The sequence below is a fragment of the Neoarius graeffei genome, chromosome 14 (assembly GCF_027579695.1).
Source record: "Neoarius graeffei isolate fNeoGra1 chromosome 14, fNeoGra1.pri, whole genome shotgun sequence".
Classification (NCBI taxonomy): Eukaryota; Metazoa; Chordata; class Actinopteri; order Siluriformes; family Ariidae; genus Neoarius; species Neoarius graeffei.
In genome coordinates, this window is record NC_083582.1 from 71419612 (window position 1) to 71433290 (window position 13679).

The window sequence follows — 13679 nt, forward strand, 5'->3', positions numbered from 1 at the left end:
AATAAGTAAATGCCAAGGAAACAGTGTTGTAGTCGAGTCACTGAACCTCGAGTCCGAGTCCAGTCTCGAGTCCCCAGTGTTCAAATCCAAGTCATGAAAAATAATTTTCGAGTCGAGTCCTAGAGCAAGACTCCAAACGCACCATTTGACGGTGGCTGTTTCAGCGCCATTAACATTAGTTTGTTCCTGAACATGACGTATGAATAGGTGAATGTGCTTCTCTTTATCAGGGAGTGTGAAGTATTCTGTCAGAGATGGTTGGGAGACAGATGTAAGTGCAGAAGGTGTGTTTATTAATACAAGTGAAGATGGTAAACAATCCAGAACGGCAGGAAAAACCGTGAAATGGTGAAACAGGCGATAGGTCGAGCGAGGCACAAACAGGCTATCAGGTAGACTCGGCAGAATCAAAGATGAGAAACAGGAAATCAGGGATCAGGAAACCAAACAAAGAAATAAGGCTCGGTAACATGTCAGCAACTCAACTCAATACTTCGCAAAGTAGGTGTGTTTTCACAGTTTTTATATCAGTGAGCTGATTGCGCCTTAATCCTATGCAGGTGCGAGTCGTTTACAGTGCGCGTGCGAGAGTCCGCTTGGCACACGTGTTGTCCGGAGTGCGCCCAAGAGTCTATCTGATGCACATGCCAAGCCGCACAGGTGTGACACTCTTGCACGAAATTAGTGTAAAATTAAAGTAGACATAAATATCTTATGCCAAATTATTATGGAATGTTACAAAAAATAAAGAAAAAAATCTGAGTCCTCGTCTCCAATTTACGAGTCCGAAAGCAGTTAATGCACGAGTCCGAGTTCAAGTCCAAGTCATCAGTGCTCAAGTCCAAGTCGAGCCACGAGTCCTTAAAATTAGGGCCCGAGTCAGACTCGAGTACTACAAGCCTGCAAGGAAATAAAACACTGCTTATAATAAACAATTCGAATGTGTTTAATTTTGAGGTGAGCTTTGTACATTAAATGGAATGACTCAGGAAAACACTGTAGGTGTAAATGGCAAAGTTGGAAGGAAAAATGTTTTACCTTCATGACCTGTAGGTTACAGACTACGGGCACTTGTACCATTATAGAAGAATTAGTGAACTCCAGCTACATCACACTCACTCTTTTTATGTTCTTATGAAATTCTTATTAAATTAGATTCATAAAATATGAACATGAAAGCTCATCTGAAAGAGCTGTGAGATCCTCAGAGTGTGTATGTAACTGCTGCGGGGAGAATAATTTAGATATAAACAGACAAACGTGTAGTAAGCCAAGGTCAAATGCAGATCACTATTTCACAATGATCAATCTCTGGAAGCACAGTGTTCACATTTATCGAGATTTCAGAGAGAGAGAGAGAGAGAGAGAGAGAGACAAAGGAGTGTTTGAAAAAAGTGTGTGTGTGTGTGTGTGTGTGTGTGTGTGTGTGTATGAGAGAGAGAGAGACCCTGATTGGTCAGTAACGTTCAGTATGTGGAGGTTTGACTTAGAATGAATGGCATATTGTTGCTTTTCCCCCTTACTAGAAAATAGTACATCTTGTAAATTATGTACATCATATCAATCCATATGCTTAGGCAGCTGGGCCATAGAAGGTTCACGCTGCACGCTGCATGCTGCACGCTACACGCTACACGTTCACGTGAAGAACCGGACCCTGGGCCATTAAACTTCATGCTTGGATGTTCACGTGTTGCGTCTGTTCTACTTTGACCGAGTAACCAACAATATGGACTCTTCGGATGACGACGATTGCCTCATTCTGCTTTTACTGAGACAGAGGAAGAGAAAAAGGAACAGAATTTGGAGCCGAGAACACTTCCTTCTGAGAGAAACCCGTGGTGAATTTCACCGAACATTCTATAATCTGCTTGACAATCCCGATGAAGAACTATTTTTCAATTATACCATTCAATTATATTTTTTCTGAAGTTTTCCCCTGAAAGCATAGAGTTATCTCCCTAGACCCGTTCTGATTGGCTGGCGCGGCGGTGACCGCATGCATTGACTGGAATTTCCGTCTTCACGCCTAGAAAAAAGTGTGCATGTTCATTTCACGCTTCACGCGTGAAGTGTGCAGCGTGCAGCGTGCAACGTGAACGCCGTTCTATGGCCCAGAGCAAGTCATGCTACGTTTGTCCACTTTTCTTTACACGCGTGTAGCGTGCAGCATGCAGCGTGCAGCGTGAACCTTCTATGGCCCAGCAGCCTTACTGACAATGGTTTGGCAATTTCCTTTTTTTTTTTTTAGTGACATAGCTTAGATGTTGACCTGGCAACTTGTCCAGGGTGTACCCCGCCTTTCGCCCGTAGTCAGCTGGGATAGGCTCCAGCTTGCCTGCGACCCTGTAGAAGGATAAAGCGGCTAGAGATAATGAGATGAGAATGAGATGAGCTTAGATGTTCTAATAAATACCAATGATTAATAGAAAACATGTTGTCTTTAGGGCGGCATGGTGGTGTAGTGGTTAGCGCTGTCGCCTCACAGCAAGAAGGTCCTGGGTTCGAGCCCCGGGGCCAGCGAGGGCCTTTCTGTGCGGAGTTTGCATGTTCTCCCCGTGTCCGCGTGGGTTTCCTCCGGGTGCTCCGGTTTCCCCCACAGTCCAAAGACATGCAGGTTAGGTTAACTGGTGACTCTAAATTGAGCGTAGGTGTGAATGTGAGTGTGAATGGTTGTCTGTGTCTATGTGTCAGCCCTGTGATGACCTGGCGACTTGTCCAGGGTGTACCCCGCCTTTCGCCCGTAGTCAGCTGGGATAGGCTCCAGCTTGCCTGCGACCCTGTAGAAGGATAAAGCAGCTAGAGATGATGAGATGAGATGAGATGTTGTCTTTAAGCAAAGACATGCAGGTTAGGATAATTGGTGACTCTAAATTGAGCGTAGGTGTGAATGTGAGTATGAATGGTTGTTTGTCTCTGTGTGTCAGCCCTGCGATGACCTGGCGACTTGTCCAGGGTGTACCCCACCTCTCACCCATAGTCAACTGGGATAGGCTCCAGCTTGCCTGCGACCCTGTAGAACAGGATAAGCAGCTACAGATAATGGATGGATGGATGGATGGATGGATGTTGTCCTTAAGGGTGCAGCAGAACACGCCATGCAGGGTGTTATAATTCTGCTCAAAGAGAACGGAATTCATGTATTTTAGGTTTAAGATAAAGGCCAATGGTGTCAGACATGTTTGCTGTAATAAATCATTTGAAATGAAAAGAGTTTGAGAGTACAGTCCGTCCGAGAATACAGTGAAATCAATGTCAATAAAGCATTTGTCATATGCCATTTCAGTGAATAAATCTCTGTGCTGAATGCGTCGAGTTAGTTCTGTTTTTGCTTATCCATCAATTAAACCCTTTTTGAGTCAAGCGAATTCTTCCACATTTACAATCATGAGCTGATTGGAAAGGGGATATTCGTTTTTGTTTATTTTTTTAAACAATAATTTACATGCATTGGTATAAAAAGTTCTCATCATTCTCATTATCTCTAGCCGCTTTATCCTGTTCTACAGGGTCGCAGGCAAGCTGGAGCCTATCCCAGCTGACTACGGGCGAAAGGCGGGGTACACCCTGGACAAGTTGCCCGGTCATCACAGGGCTGACACATAGACACAGACAACCATTCACACTCACACCTACAGTCAATTTAGAGTCGCCAGTTAACCTAACCTGCATGTCTTTGGACTGTGGGGGAAACCGGAGCACCCGGAGGAAACCCACGCGGACACGGGGAGAACATGCAAACTCCGCACAGAAAGGCCCTTGCCGGCCACGGGGCTCAAACCCGGACCTTCTTGCTGTGAGGTGACAGCGCTAACCACTACACCACCATGCCGCCGGTATAAAAAGTTATGAAAGTTAAATTTAGAGTCGCAATGACAGGCCATATTTTTTTTTTAAGTAGAGCGGCTACAATTATTGACACCTTAACGATCTTTTGGCCGTTGCAAAAGTAGAAAAGACTTTCAATATGCAAATTGTACCTGAATATTTACTCAAACTTCCACTGGAAAAAAAAATGAGTTGATTCCCGATTACTTAGCGTATCAGATTAGATTAGATTAGATTAGATTAGATTAGATTAGATTAGATTAGATTAGATTAGATTAGATTAGATTAGATTAGATTAGATAGATTAAATTAGACAAAACTTTATTGATCCCTTTGGGAGGGTTCCCTCAGGGAAATTAAGATTCCAGCAGCATCATTACAGATAAACAGAGAAAAGAAATAGAGGAAAACTTCTAGATAAATTAAAATAAATTAAGTATTTATATATACAAATCTAAAAAGAATAAGATATGGGGAAGAGAGGAAGGGGAGAGGGGGGAAGGAGGGAAAGAAAAAAGGGGGGGAGAGAAAAAAGGGGGGGGTGGTGGCAGGAGAGATATTGCACTTTATATTGCACATTGTCCGGTATTGCTTATTGTCAGGCTAGGCTACTGCTCCTTCCCATCCTCTGTCCTCCTGTTACCCCTCCTCCCCCCCAGAGAGGAGTTGGACAGTCTGATGGCGTGAGGGACAAAGGAGTTTTTGAGTCTGTTTGTCCTGCACTGGGGAAGGAGCATTCTGTCACTGAACAGGCTCCTCTGGTTGCTGATGACGGTGTGCAGAGGGTGACTGGCATCATCCATGATGTTCAATAGTTTGTCCATAGTCCTCTTCTCTGCCACCGTCACCAGAGAGTCCAGCTTCATGCCGACCACAGAGCTGGCCCGCCTGATCAGTTTGTCCAGCCTGGATGTGTCCTTCTTGGATGTGCTGCCCCCCCCCCAGCACACCACAGTGTAAAACAGGGCACTGGCGACCACAGACTGATAGAATATCCACGTGACACCGTTCCACAATTATCGACACCGTTCCACAATTATCGACACCATTCCACAATTATCGACACCTTTGTCCACAGTTATTGATAATGTTCCACAATTACTGACACCTTTGTCCATAGTTATTGACACCTTTAGCCACAATTATTGAAACACCTTTGTCCACAGTTATCGATACCGTTCCACACAACACCGTTCCACAATTATTGACACCGTTCCACAATTATCGACACCTTTGTTCACAATTATCGACACCTTTGTCCACAGTTATCGACACCATTCCACAATTATCGATACCTTTGTCCACAATTATCGACACCATTCCACAATCATTGACACCTTTGTCCACAGTTATTGACACTGTTCCACAATAATCAACACCTTTGTCCATACTTTTCGACACTGTTCTACAATTATCGACACCTTTGTCCACAATTATCAACACATTTGTCCACAATTATTGACACCTTTGTCCACAATTATCAATGTCATTCCACAATTATTGACATCCATCCATCCATCCATTATCTGTAGCCGCTTATCCTGTCCTACAGGGTTGCAGATAAGCTGGATCCTATCTCAGCTGACTATGGGTGAGAGGCGGGGTACACCCTGGACAAGTCACCAGATCATTGCAGGGCTGCACATAGACAAACAACCATTCAGACTCACATTCACACCTACGGTCAATTTAGAGTCACCAGTTAGCCTAACCTGCATGTCTTTGGACTGTGGGGGAAACCGGAGCACCCGGAGGAAACCCACGCGGACACGGGGAGAACATGCAAACTCCACACAGAAAGGCCCTCGTCACAGGGCTCGAACCCAGACCTTCTTGCTGTGAGGCGACAGTGCTAACCACTACACCACTGTGCCGCCCCCAATTATTGACATGTATATGATTATTTATTTTAAAAAAAAAAATATATATATATATATATTTACAAGAAACTGCCAAAAACATTTTCTGGATGGAATAGAAAAGTCTCAATACTTCAAGCATGTAATTTTTTTTTTTTTTATATATGCTAGGAATTTAATTCTGGTTGAATTATATTTATTGCAATAGGATTCCAAATACTCTATAAACATTCCATTCTGTTATGAATCAGAAAAAATTTATTATAAATCACAGCACTTTTATTTTTTAAAGTATTTCATCTACTTCAACAATATTACACAAAGATCGATCCATAACAGTTGTAAATGTCCCTTAATTCCACAGGGTGTCGATAATGGTGGACACCGGTGAAAGTGATCACTATTATCGACACCTCACGCACGTGACTTCTCAAACGCGCTTTTAGATCCAAAATGGCGGCTGTCACATGAAAGAGTAAGAAACAAAGTAGGTTTCGATGAGGAGATCATGAAATATCGGTGAATTTGATCAGTAAAAACATGTCCATGATCTTTCCACCACGCTTACCTGCGATGATAATGTCCGGATTTTCCTCAAACTGCTGATCGTGCTAAAAAAATTCCATCTCAGGTAACGAGCTGTATCATCAGATGACAAGATCAAAGGGCAAAGTCGGGGTCTTCCGGCTGATTAATTAACCAGTAATGACTGTTGTAACTGAAACTCACCTTTGTAAGATTGTTTTTTATTAGTAAATCTGAAAAGGTGTCGATAATTATGGACTGTCGATAATTGTAGCCACTGCTCTAGCTGTCACAGTGTTGTGTAATGTATCAAATGAAAGAGTGTGAAGATCTGAATTGAAAACTTGTTTAATTTTGTAAATGTGTCTAAAAAAAAGTTATGAACATTTGAAAATCCAGTGTTTTATAAAATTTCTATTTCAGTCCGTTGCCCCCGGTCACAAACCAGCAATCATTTTCCACTGGTTTAATTTTCCATTCATGAGAAAAAAAAACTCAATCAGAAATTAACAGACCAAAAAGCCAAAAATAAAGAGATTTAGAATTTTGATTATCAGGGTAAGAATTACAGATAAAGGCTTCTCCTTGTATTTCACAGTTCTGCACCTAGAAGGCTTAAAACTAATACATCACTGAAATCGCTCCATCCTTTGTGTTTAAACATAAAAGCCAGAATTTATCAGATATATTCACTTTAAATTGTGGACACCGAGCACGACTAATGACAGTGGCGCTCGAATGCGCTGTGTATAAGAGGCTCAAACTTTTGTTAATTCTCTTCAAAACAGTATCACTGATATTTATACACCTTCTAATTTTTTCTCCATGAAAAAATATTAGGAAAACCATTGATTTTTTTTTTTTTAGGAAGGATACAAAATTTTCCTCAGTGATCCGATCTTTTGCGGTACGAGACAGCAAAGCGTTCAGTGGATTTTATCGGAAAATAAAGTCAACATGAGAGATTTGACCACTAGGTAGGAATCATGAGTTTCAAGCTGATTGAACCAACAGTGAGCGAGCTGGAAGCAACAACAAAGCACATGGACCGGTGACGAATATCACTAAAAAACCCAAGATGGTGGCACCTGTGAATTTGGTGTATTGCATTACACAATGTTAAAAAATGCTTAAAGTAAAAGATTATCACAACGCCACACAAAATGAACAATATATTCCGTAAATATGTTATTTATTCTTGACACTAGTTTTATATCAACACTTTTAAACGTCTTTAAAGGCCAAACGAAAACATGCTGCTCTCACATACAAACTTACAGTATGGGAGGTTCATCAGCGCAGCAGTGCACTGTCAAGCCTATTTAGAGGTGAAGTTAGTTTTTGTACCTTAATCTGATTGTTTATAATCAGATCATTCTTTTTCATGCACTGGAACATGGAACAAGGCCAAAAGGAGCACCAAAACATCTCTACCAAGACCAACTGAAGAAGACCATGGCCCTCTGTGGTATCAGTGGCAAGACCTGGGAACATTCGGCTTCACACCACCCAACCCGGAAAAAGGTCATCAGCAATGGCGTTGATAAGCCGGAGGAAGATCGAAGATGGAACAACGAGGAGAGATGGTGACGAAGGAAGGAGCGCCTTCAAAATCCACATCCTGTACAGATTCCTTGCCCGTATTGTCTTCAAGTCTTCCAATCTTATCTGGGTCTTAACAATCATCTTAAGTATCACCATTGGTGCTTACTGTCTACCACTCCGGGAGCATTGGCAAATGAAGGAGGATTTGGATGTGCGGACATGCGCTACTGCCAATAACATAATCAGTGGTGGAAGAAATATTTGGATCCTTTACTTAAGTAAAAGTACTTCTACCGTACCACACTATAAAACTACTCCACAAGTCCAGCATTGAAAATCTTACTTACTTAAAAGTTCGTGAGTGTTGTCAGCAAACGTACTTAAAGGAGAATTGAAGGCAAATTTTTATTATCAAAATTCTATTTCTCTCATTTTATTAAATATAGGAATGCATTTTTGATCACTATTTTGTCACTGCTATAGCAAGTTATGAGTGTTTGAAATATGCTCTGTAATATATCAGTACATATGTCAAAGCAATGGCCGTAAACGAGATTCGTTGAGACCTGTGCGAGACATCGTAGGACGGAAGTAAAACGTACAGCGCAAATCAAAGTGACCGACATCTGCCAACGTTGTCAAAAGACGCGCGCGCCCTCTTTCGAATGCTGATGTAATCAAGCTGGAAGTTTTGTTTGTTTTGATAGCAATCAGGAAAGTTTGAAAAAAGTAGGCAGTAATCATTATTTAAACTCGTTTTTGTGCAATACTTCGTTTGGAAAACAGTTTTCAAAATGGCAGCACTGACACTTGGCTGACACGTCACATTTTGAAAGTCTTGCACAAGTCTCGTGAAGATCGCGCGGATAAGCGACGCCTGCCGTGGACCAAACGAACTAAATTCAACACGGCTAAAAACCGAATAGGCCGATAAGTATAATATTTAATTGCAATTAATTGCCAATACGAGTCACGATATAAGGTTACTAAAACCGAAAACGTAATTGAATAACACGTTAATTAAGAAATAAAGCAAGTTTAAAAATGACTTCAGTTCTCCTTTAAAGGATCAAAATGAAAAGTACTCATTGTGCAGTAAAATGGTTTCCATCAGTGTTTTGCTATTTTATATACATGATGTTTTTGGAGTAATATTTCTGCTGGATTAATGTGCACATTACAAAGTTGTGCGACTTTTCATTACTTTATATCGTGTTGAGTAATTTAATCAACAGCAAAGCGTGATATTTTATAAGATTATCACATGTTTGTAGCATAGCTGTCTTGTGGAAACCACATACACTGCAACCCTGATAAAACGAACTCTTTTACTATGAACTTCTGCATATAACAAACTAAGTTCATGTCCCCTGCCTCTAGTGACAATGAGTCGGAGGCTTCAAAAACAAATTGCTGAGCCATGTGCTCCCCCCGTAAAACAAAAGTCATCAGGAGATGACGTATCCCCTCGGCCCCCACATGAAACCCCACTCCAAATTTTCCTAAGTTGAATTGGTTGCCATGAAAATATGGGGGGAAAAAAATCACAGAAATCCCAAAATGTCAAAAAGCACAACTTCTCTAGTCACTTAACGTAACTGTGAGGTTTCATGAAAAAAAAATCCTAATAGTTTTTGAGTTATGCTCCAGAAACTAAAATGTTTACAGATGGACAGACAGATGGACGGATGGACAGATGGACAGAGCGATAGCTACAGTATATCCCCCTGCATTATATGCCGGGGCATAACAAAGCCTTAACTAGCCTAGCTTACGTGTCACTCACTAACAATTATCGAAAACTGTGCTCACTGACTTCAAAAATCCCTTAAAAGGACTTTTCTATGAGTTAAAAGTAGTTTTACTTGAGTCTTTACTCTGTAAGCTACTTGTAAATGTAAGACACTCTCCGTCAAAGTTAAATTTCATATCCTGGACCGTCTAAAGCATGGTGAGAAAGTGACAAATTTGTCTAAAGAATATGGTATCCCAAAAAATTCAATTTCAACTTTTAAAGCAAAAGAAAAAGAGTGCCGAGACTTTGTCCATAACTGCAATCAACATGATGGGCTGAAAAGAAAAAAAAAGCAGCAAGCAAATGATGGTGTGTGACTTAGTTCCTTTACTTTGTAAATACCAGGAGTATTAGTCCTGGGTATGACTTTAAACTGCAACCAGTGGTGAGTCTCAGGTCCGGGAGGACTTGAGTATTGGGAAAAGTGGAGTTATGCCTTAATCACCATTGCTCCCAGGTTTGCTCTGACCCGGAATGGTAGCACCGGCCTGGGTTCCAGCTATGGGTTAAATAGTACATCACCAATAAGGCACAGGCAGCAGGGCGCTTTTTGGTGCAATGTGGCAGATGAACTCAACAGGGTCAATGGCACACCACCAGATGGCATGTGGAAGAGCCACTCAAATGGCCAATGGATGGCATCACTCATTTGGCAAGTCAGTTATCAGTGTGGGGCAACTTCCATACCCGTCAGGTCTGCAGCACTTTTGTGCACCACTTGGCATCAAGTCTGGAGGTCCAGAGAGAAAACACGATGGGGGCACAATGTTTGTCTTACCTTACTGTGCAAGGCGCTTCATTAGGAGAGGAGAATAGTATGTGAGAGCTCACAAAGCCAGACATTCCATGGTGGCTCAGCTGGACCATTCGTGCCACCTTTGTGGGCGACTCTGTTGCTCTGGTGCGGGCTTCGTGGCCCATCTGCATTTCTGCGCATCCTAATGAAGCAGTCATCATCACTAGTAATGGATAGCTGTCACCAATGATGACTTCATAAATATATAAGTGAATTAAGCGTAAATATAAATTAAACACAGTTGGTCTTGTCTTACGTAAGAGCAAGTATTTGGTATGACAAGTGAGTCCATTTCAGTCTCACAAATTTTTCAGTCTAACAAACTTTTCGGACATCCCCCAAGGAGTTCGTTACAGCGGGGTTGCAGCGTATTTCTAAAACGTCCACATTTCCTGGGCTCAGAAAAACAGCTCTGTTTTCATCTTTCATCTAGACAACATATTTTCCAGCTAATCCAAGAAGATTGTCGAATAATTTGTTGAGATTACGGAGCAAGACAATTTTTTCAACCCATAAAGGAACACTTGAAGAGTTTGGTTCCAAAACACTATATATCCAATTCCACTCTTTCGAGAAAAATCACTTTTTCTGATTACAGGAAGTTATAAAAAGAAAACCACTGTATCCTGTTTTAAAATTTATTGACTAACTCCTTAATGATAATAAACTTAAAAAATGAAATCCAGAACTAATTAACAGCTTTTAACTGAACCAAGTAATGCTACATATCCCTTTCTATTTAAAGTGCACTTAACCATGTTCTTTCATGACAGATTATTTTATTTTATCAATTTTTTTAGACTATTTTATCAAAATTATTCATAATTCAGCATGAAATTGTCCAATCAATGTGAGAAGTGACGAAGTGATTTCCTACTTCATGGGCACAGCCATCTTAGAAGACTTCATGCCAATGGCGGCCTCTGATTGGCCAAATGGACATGTCTGGTTTTGAGAAAAATCAGTGATGGTGCTTGTTGCGTTTTGGAATGAAAGGCCGTAATGCAGTGTGTAAATCAATGGCAGATATCGTGTTTTGGCGAAAACTGAATATGGTACGCGTAAGATATGATAATTGCTGATGGTTTGGTGGCGGGAGTTTCAATTTTTCAAATTTGGCATTTATCGCATTTTGGAACCAAAGTCTTCACTGAATCCTTCAGTTTATCACAAACATCCAAAATCCCCACATTTGTAGAGCAATAGTTTTTGGACAGTTAGGCTATGAAAAATTGTAATCTGAAAGCTAAAGTTGTCAGACAAATATAATAGAGTAAAAGGTACAATATTTGACTCAGCGATACAGTGGAATAGAAGTATAAAGATACACAGAATGAAAATAATTAAGTAAAGTACAAGCACTTGAGTAAATGAGAAAACATACATTCCACCGCTGTTCATAATTATATGAATTTCTAATAAAATCGACTGCGAGCATGTTGCTTTGGCATTATTGCCTGTTTAAGTGTTGCTAGCTTGGCTGTGACAGGTGAGCTGTTAGTGAGATGTCGATTAAACCAAATTAATGTAGTAGCTCATTATCAATGTAGTTGCAAGTTCATTCCAGTGTGGAAAATAAAATCTAAGCATCTAAACACGCAGAATAAACTTGCAGTAAGGCACTGTATCGATCCACTCGGTGGGCTATTTGATTTGTGGCTTTTATAAATTAGGCCTTGAGTTGTCGTGTCAGTTGGTTGATTATTATTTCTGGATCAGTGTGGGGTTTCTGGTACTGCAGGTTGGATTGCACATATCAGTGCAGTGTTGTAGTTGAGTCACTAAACCTCGAGTCCGAGTCCAGTCTTCAAGTCCTCAGTGTTCAAGTCCAAGTCATGAAAAAAAATTTAAAGTCGAGTCCACTATTGATCCGAGTCGAGTCCGAGAACAAGACTCCAACCGCACCATTTGCCGGTATCTGTTTCAGCGCCATTAACATTAGTTTGTTCCTGAACATGACGTATGAACAGGTGAATGTGCTTCTCTTTGTCAGGGAGCGTGAAGTATTCTGTCAGAGATGGTTGGGAGATGGATGTAAGTGCAGAAGGTGTGTTTATTAATACAAGTGAAGATCCACAGGCAAAATCGTAAAACAGTGAAACAGGCAATAGGTCAAGCGAGGCACAAACAGGCTATCATAGACTCGGCAGAATCAAAGACGAGAAACAGGAAATCAGGGATAAGGAAACCAAACAAGGAAATAAGGCTCGGTAATGTATCAGCAACGCAACTCAATACTTTGCAAAGTAAGTGTGCTTTCACAGTTTTTATATCGGCACACTGATTACACCTTAATCCTGTGCGGATGCGAGTCGTTTATGGCACACGCGAGAGTCCATTTGGTGCGCGCGCTGTCCGGAGCGCGCCCGAGAGTCTATCTGATGCGCATGCCAAGGTGCGCAAGTGTGACACTCTTGCACAAAATTAGTATAAAAATTAATGTAGATATAAATATCTTATGCCAAATTATTATGGCATGTTACAAAAATCAAAGAAAAAATCAGAGTCCTCGTCTCCAATTTATGAGTCCGAATGCAGTTAACGTACGAGTCCGAGTCGTCAGTGCTCAAGTCCAAGTCAAGTCACGAGTCCTTAAAATTAGGGCACGAGTTGGACTCGAGTACTACAAGCCTGTATCAGTGTTCCATGATGTCACTGAGATGTGAGTGGGACCATGATGTCTGCGTCGCTTTGTCTTTTTTGTTTTCTGAGTCACAGGAGAGCAATAATGAATATGGATGCAGTTACTCAGTAATGAGAGTCGTAGGGAACGGCTCCACAGTCATTTTAAACTCCATTTCTCTCTCCATTCTTCCTGATGATCAATTAAAATGTAATGGACAACCTGCTGTGATTTGACAACAGTGTACACCTATATTTCTGTAACTTGCAGACTCAAATCCATCACGGGCTATTATTATTATGCATTTAATACATATATCTTGTACTTTTGATGATGACAATAATAATAACAATAATATTAAGATATATAATGATCTTGATTATAGATTGGGTTCGATTTTAAATTCAGGCCATCATTTTCAGAAGGCAAGACAGTAAGTATTGTAAGATTTAAAAAAAAAAAATCTACTAGAGCTGATTGATAAAGGAACATCCAACACAAAGTGTCTTGATAGCTTTGTTTTTGGGATACTACAAACATCCCCAGTGCTCATCAGCATACAGTTTATAAGTCTAAGGAACCGTCCTGGAGTGATGAACACCATTCTTCCAAAAGAATTTCCCTGAGGTGGTGTTTTGATGATGATGATGATGATGATGATGATGATGTTGGTGGTGAAAAGAGCTCTCTAATACATCACTTCAAATC